Below are 7,392 nucleotides of genomic sequence, written 5' to 3' on the forward strand. Positions count from 1 at the left end.
GCTGAGGGGAGCAGCGGGCAAGTCAGGAGAGGTCTGCCGCACCATGTGGGTCACCTCCAGGGCGGGGATTGAACTCATGCTGAAGTGGCTTTAGCTTTAGTGCTGTGTTTTAACCTGCTATGCCACCAGGGAAGCCCTACAGCATATTCTTAAGGAGCTAAACCAACAGCAGTTTAAAATGATGGTCTTCTTCCTTTGTTATGCTTATTGTATTGCATTATCTTTTATTAAGGCATGTCTATAATGTAAGGGTGGAGTAGCACACCTCTCCACACATGCCACTAAGGCAGCCACAGTCCATTGCAGCTTGTCCCCTGCTTGCTCCCCACTCCCAGACTTCCTCTCTGTTAGCCTCAATTCTAAAGTGAGATTTCTAGGGTTTCTTTTAGCCTAGCTTTGCCTCTTCCTTTGCTGTGTTTCTCTACATTCCAAATCTGAGTGAAATCAGCCAGTATTTGTATCCTTCCTTCTGACTTAATAGCAAAAAGAAGGAATCTTGGCATTTGTAACATGGATGAAACTAGAAGGGATGATGCTATCCTGATTTTGACAGAGGACCAGAAGGTGGAGAACTACAGAATAGTGCATTCATACAGAATGTCTGTATAGACCCGTGCATTCTAACACACCAGTGCTTGAGGAGATGTTTCTCAAGGTCAGACCTATAAGGTCAGACACGTGATCTTTTTTTTTTTTTTTTTAAATGTGAAGATTGGGCCCTTCCCTGGTGGTACAAGAGGTTAAAGCGCAGCACTGTAAAGCTAGCCATAGCCACTGCACAAGAGTTTAATCCCCAACCAGGAAGCTGACCCACACAGAGTGGCAGACTTCTCCTATCCCGCCCGCTGCTCCCCACTCTGTCTCTGGTGAATCCTCTCACCCCCACATCTGTCCTTTACCCCAGTTCTTGTATGAATAGATAAATAAATATTTAAAATAATAAAAGCTGAAGACTGAAGAGTCACAGAGAGGACTTCATTGAAAAGTGTTTTCAGTGAGCTAGTACTACCCCTCTGGAAAGGGGAGTGTACCCTTCCCCCTCCATTAATCCAAAGGAAGACCCCTCTCAAGGACTCTACCGATATCATCTATTATTTAGCTGACACACAGGACTGGTATTTAAGACATTTGAGGAATTTCAAGCTGAAAGGCTGAACCTATCAATTTAAGCAATAGTTTGGGATGGGGAGTTACAGAAGCTTATAGTTTAGTACTAAAATTAATTTCACATATGCCAGTAATTACATTAAAAATAAATGCAGTAGTGGCCCTCCCTGGTGGCGCAGTGGGTTAAAGCACAGCACTGAGAAGCTAAAGCCACTTCCACATGAGTTCGATTCCCGCCTGCCCCGGAGGTGACCACATGGCACGGCAGACCTCTCCCGACCTGCCCGCTGCTCCCCTCAGCAGTGTACTTCGTCGATCTGCCTGTTCTGCTCCCCACTCTGTCTCTGGTGAAGCCTCTCACCGCCCCTGAGCCTCTGACCTGTACCCCAGTTCTGTATGTACAAATAAATAAATCTTAAAAAAAATAATAAAAAATAAAATAAATGCAGTGGATATTCAGTTAAAATAAACAAAGATTTCAGACTTTATAAATTACCTTTTAGTACATTTACAACATAAAATTAAAGAAAAATTGAAACCAAAAGAATGAAATTATACATCATATAGATATTAAACAAAATGATAAATTTCAAACTATTAGACTTTAAGGCAATAACACTTCTTTGAAGAAAAAATATTCAATTCACCATAAAATGTAATAATATAAAATTCTTCCCACTGCATAACAGGTTCTTAAAACAGATATAGGGAAATATTTTTAAACTACAAAAAAATACAAAAACCTCTGAGGGAGATTATGTCACATCGAGCAACAGAACAAAAAGGTTAAAGAGAGCTTGGCTTTCAACTTGACAATGAGGGTTGATGCTAGAACTAGTGTCTCTGAATAAAAAAGTCTTAAATGATTACTTATATGACCTTAATAGATGAAACAGATACCAAGGCTTGGGTCTATTTATCCAGAATTTTTCAAAAGGCTTGTATACACCACTACATCCCAAAATATATCTAAGACCCTCAACATGCTAAAAATGTTTTTTAAAAAGGCCATTCATCTAGGTTATATATACTAGTGAAAACGTAAGTAATCCAGTTTTGCTAACCAAAGAAATAATCCTTTCCCAGCCTTCTGCCATGCATGACAGATGTAGACACTGTCAGACAAGTCAGAAAAGTGACAATGGGGTAAACAATTCATTGGAGGAAATGCTCAAAGGAACATCAGTACTGAAGGGAATGTATTTAGGGGAAGTTACATAATGTGCAGAAAAACAGGCATTCCTAACTTCTCCTAGGAAAAACATCTGCTGGGAAGGAATGTGGCTATTTCCTTTTTGGTAGATGACTTACTATTACCAATATTCAGTACTCTTTCCTTTAAGAAAAGTATTCCTCCTGACTCCCTCGAAGCCAGTAATAAATACAAGGCTGACTTTGGACAACGGATTATGAGCAGGAATAACATGCCACTTTTTAAGTTTTAAGGCTATGTGCAAACTATAACTAGTTTTCAACATTTAGAGTAGTTGTATTTGGTAAAGCCTCTGAAAAATGAGGCAGCAACTAGTAGTCACCTTTCATTCTGAAGAAATACAGGGTGAGGTTCCTACAAGCTTCCTGTCACAATATTTCATCAGCCAATCGATGTAACCAATAATACTTTTTCATGTGTACTAACATTTAAAGACACCTTATTGAACATATATTTCTTGCAAATAATTAATTAAACACAGTATTTCCTTATAATAAAACACGGGGAGGGGTAGGGCTCACATTTCCCTCCTCCTGGGTAACAAGTAAAATATTTCTTTGGTTTTCAGCCTAGCCACCAGACTAGCCGCTCGCTCTCTCTCTCTCTCTCTCTCTCTCTCTCTCTCTCTCTCTCTCTTTTAAAATCAGTCAACATCTTAGAAAACCACAAATTTAACCATTCTCCATATTTTCCATCTTGTTAGTTGTTACTATATAGTTGAGATCTTCATACTACAGATAAAACTCCAGCACTTTATAGAGCAGCCTTCCATACAGATTGGCAAATGTTCTCTTGCTTTTCCTGGAGGTGCTGTGTTGTTGACTCATTAACATTTAGCTCACAGCCAACAGCACTGAAAGTCATGCCTGAATAAAGCTTATCTAACACATGTTATTTTCTCCATGCAGCATCTCACAGCCTTGTGCTGAGGAACATGAGGCGGCACTTCAGCAACACTCTTGGGGCCAATTTAAACCACATAGTCACCAACAAAAAAAAGTACAAAATGAGAGAAGCATCCCCCAACACACCACAGTGAAAGTCACTTAGTTGCTATATGAGAGTGGAAACAAGAAGACAGAGCCTTACCTTGCTTAACCCCAGCTGGAAACATGGATGTTGCTCAGCTGAAACCTTTCTGCAATTCTTGGCCTGCCTGTGAATGACCACAGAGGCACTGTGAGTAACCTTTGGGAATCACAAGTAACTGTTAATGAATATAAACAAATATAAAATTTTCAAATATAAAATTTACAAATGAGCATGCATCAACTCTTGTAGTATAGTTGAGTCTCGGCCAGAAAACTTCCAGATACTGACTGCTTCATTACTCTGGGCTGTACAGAGACCTCAGCCAACCATGGATGGATATACAGCAAAGGTCAGAATTAACTTCAGTTGTCTGTGCTTCTCACACTTTGGGATTGCTGGATAGTGACAGGAACCTCACTTACTCTGAATGAAATACACCTTGACCTAGAAATTTCACAACAAAATGTGTGTAACCCGTATATCATAAATCTGATCGAAGTATGAAGAAGTGTATAGCATACTTATAAAAGAATACATAATTAACATTAACTCTGATCACCTCAGACCAGCAAGATTAGGAAACTGAGATGCTGCTTTGTTTTCACTAATAATTTTAGTTGTTTAAGACTGTTATATATTTTTTTAACAAAAAGGAATAATACTTTTTTTTTTAAGATTTATTTATTTGTGCATACAGAACTGGGGTACAGGCCAGAGGCTAAGGGGTGGTGAGAGGCTTCACCAGAGACAGAGTGGGGAACAAAACAGGCAGATAGAGGAAGTACACTGCTGAGGGGAGCAGCAGGCGGGCCAGGAGAGGTCTGCCACGCCATGTGGTCACCTCCGGGGCAGGCGGGAATCGAACTCATGCGGAAGTGGCTTTAGCTTCTCAGTGCTGTGCTTCAACCTGCTGCGCCACCAGGGAGGGCCAAGGCATAATACTTTTTTAATTAAGAAAAAGATGCCATGTTGAAGGTTGTATGTATATTTTTTATCATCCTTTAATTTTTTTCTTACAATAGGGAAACATCAGTTATCCTAGACAGAACATTTTTAGAGGATTTAGATTGTAGTCTTTATCCATGAGTTACTTTATCATAAGGAGAATACCTTAGTCTCCCCTAACTATTTTCAACCCATTTTCACTCTAAATTTCTACCTATTTAGAACTTATTGTAGTCTAAATGATTACTTATTTAGAGGCAGTCCTTTTACTGTCTTTTCTAAGATCCAAAAGCATCCAAAAGGAAATAACAGCAGCAAGTTTAGTTAACAGAATATCCCTGTTATCTGGAGGAGTCAGAACTGATAAGCCTGGATCACTAGTGAACCTAGCTCAAGACACCAGCCTCTTGTCAAAAATTTCTTGGATACCCGTGCATATTATTTGTAAATTTTGTCTCAGAAATTATATTATACATATTCATTATTTTAATTGAAAATTTAAGGCAATAGTATTGCTAAAAAGTATTTTGAAAATTAAAAATCTCCAATAATGTCTGTAATACTCAGCAAACTTTTCCATCAAAAAGATTATTATTTTTGCTGTGTTCATAAATTTCTCTAGACTTACTGAATACAATGTGAGTGTACATATCTATTTTCTACATAATATTTTAGTCAAACTTGATTCCAAAAAACATCATTTTATTGAACAATTTCCATATCGTTTACCATGATAACATTTCCCGTATCAGTGAGTCATTGGCACATTATTCAAATAATTTCTCTCTAAATCAGATTTGTGTATATTCAATAAGGAGGACAGATGTATAAAAATAATTTATATATACAGGTAAAAGAAAATTGCTTAGAAGAGAGCCTACACTCAGATAAACATTTATAAATAAATAAGCACTGTGTGGATGTATGTTTTTATGTATATAGAGTGATTACATAAACACAATTGTGTGTAACCTATATATAGGTAATATATATAGTGATAGTAGAAGTTCAATGAAAGGATAAACAAAATGATTTTTATATCATGCAAGAAAAATCTCTAAGAACCATAATTAAGAAACTGTAAGAAAAGAGCACCTATATTTACATACATAAATTGATTTTAAAAGTCAAGTGGGATTAAGTTGTTTGGGATGTCACAAATCATCATTTATGAACAACTACCAAGAATTATGCCCACTGACAAAGGGTTACTATGTCACACAAACCAAACTGGACACTGAGTATAATTCAAAAATAAATATAAAGATCCTTGTGTTTTATTATCAACATAAAATTATCATTATCTATTTTAATTGTTGCTATGTTCATAGAAAATGCTAGTCTGATACCTTATTCTAACCGTAAAGTTTATCTCTTCCTACCTGTTTATTCCCCTTTTATCCTATTAAATTGTGAAGGTTTATTTCTAAGATGGGAGGGGGAGGAGAAAAGCAAATGACTAATAAATAAGAAATCTGTTTTCAATTTTTTTAAATATATACAATACTCAAAAACTAATCTCCATGAGGCATTGGAAGAAGCAGAAAATGTAATCCCTATTAGATTTTTTTAATCTGGTAAATTGCAGTGAGCTGAAGGTATTAGAAAACAAAGCATTTAGTGGCTCAGATAACTGAAACAGGAAATGTTAGTTGCCTAGGAATGTTAGTAAGCTCCCAATTTAATTTTGTTTCTGCACTCTTTTCCAAATAAGATTTTTATCTAAACCTGCATAGCTTTGCATGCTCAGATTAGTTACTAGCCTCAAATAGATTTACATACTTCCTTATCCAGAGCACAGGAGGGCGGAAAGGCAGTCATCCTGAAACCACCACACAGCATCTTGGACACACACAGCGTCTCTCCTTCAGCCACCCAGTTCCCTTGTTAGTCTGGAATGCGAGGATCAGGAGTATGTGATCTCCTGATTTGGTTAACATGGTATGTGGTTAATTTAACCCATATCACATGCTTGTAAGATATTAAGGTCTTTATTAGTAAAGACAAAAGGCATACACAATTTTCAGGGGGACACAGAATATTCTTAAGAGTAGATATTTCTATGAGGCAAATAATTTATTTAAAATGCAGATTTTTTTCCTCCCCAAAAGACTTTTTTCAAAGGAGGCTCACATTGCTTTATCTTCTATATCTATTTTACAGATCATATATACCTTTTATGTCTACATATATTAATGGGTTTATTTATGAAGGGGAAAGGAAAAGGTATAACCCAGGGAAAGAGAGAGATACACGTTAACTAGAACATCCTACCAGCTTCCAGACTTGGAACTCCAATACACTGATAGCTCATCAACAGTCAAACAACCAGCCACCAGCCACTCAGTCCAGAGAGTACCCTGTGGTCCAGAGGGTCACGTGGTCCAGAGAAAGCCACACGGTCCAGAGAGAGAAAGAGCGTGTCTCACATGCCCCCTTATATCTCCCCAAAAGTCCCCAAATGCCTGCTTAGCTCGGCCTTTGGGTCCTCACAGTTCTCTCCATGGGATTGCTGGGAGTTGTAACTTTAATAACTGGAGTAGGGGGTAGAGTCCAGAATGCTGGAGTAGGGGGTGGAGTCCACAAAACTCTGTAGAGTTCCTTTAGGATATCCTTTCCCCCTAACAATTTAACTAACATTTACTTAAAATGTGTTAGTTTTCAGACACTACTCTAGGCACTGAGTACACAATGGTGAACTAAGGAGACATCTCTAGTTTGAGGAGCTCATACCCAAAGATGGGCAATCAACAGCAAGAAAATATGACAAATAAAGTGAAAATACAAGAATTTCAAAAAGTAAAAAATATATATGTATAACTAGTGAGAGGCAGAAAGGGGGATGAGGTCACCACATAGTCATGATGATCAGAAAATATCTCTCTGAGAAGATGACATTAAATCTAAAGACTGAGGAGGAAATGAATCCAGTCGCTGCCATGAAGGTGTTAGGAAAAACAGTCTGTGGCAGACAGAATAGTAAATGCAGAAATAGAGATAAGAAGAATCTTGATTTGTTGGTTAAGACAGATTTGCAACATATCTGGAGCACAGTTATTATGAAGAAGAAGGTAGATGAAGTCGTTAAAAAAAAA

The 7,392-nt window shown here is 37.6% G+C and overlaps 1 long non-coding RNA gene across 1 annotated transcript in view; it reads right to left on the reverse strand.

Moving 5' to 3' along the window:
* Positions 1–7,392, reverse strand: part of LOC105853916 — a 151,725-nt gene that overhangs the window by 76,079 nt on the left and 68,254 nt on the right. The window contains exon 3 of the long non-coding RNA XR_001145657.1: positions 3,410–3,476. This is a non-coding gene — a long non-coding RNA (uncharacterized LOC105853916). The remainder of the gene's footprint in view (positions 1–3,409; positions 3,477–7,392) is intronic.

Source organism: Condylura cristata, unplaced genomic scaffold, assembly GCF_000260355.1.
Source record: "Condylura cristata isolate star-nosed mole 26May11 unplaced genomic scaffold, ConCri1.0 scaffold00021, whole genome shotgun sequence".
Classification (NCBI taxonomy): Eukaryota; Metazoa; Chordata; class Mammalia; order Eulipotyphla; family Talpidae; genus Condylura; species Condylura cristata.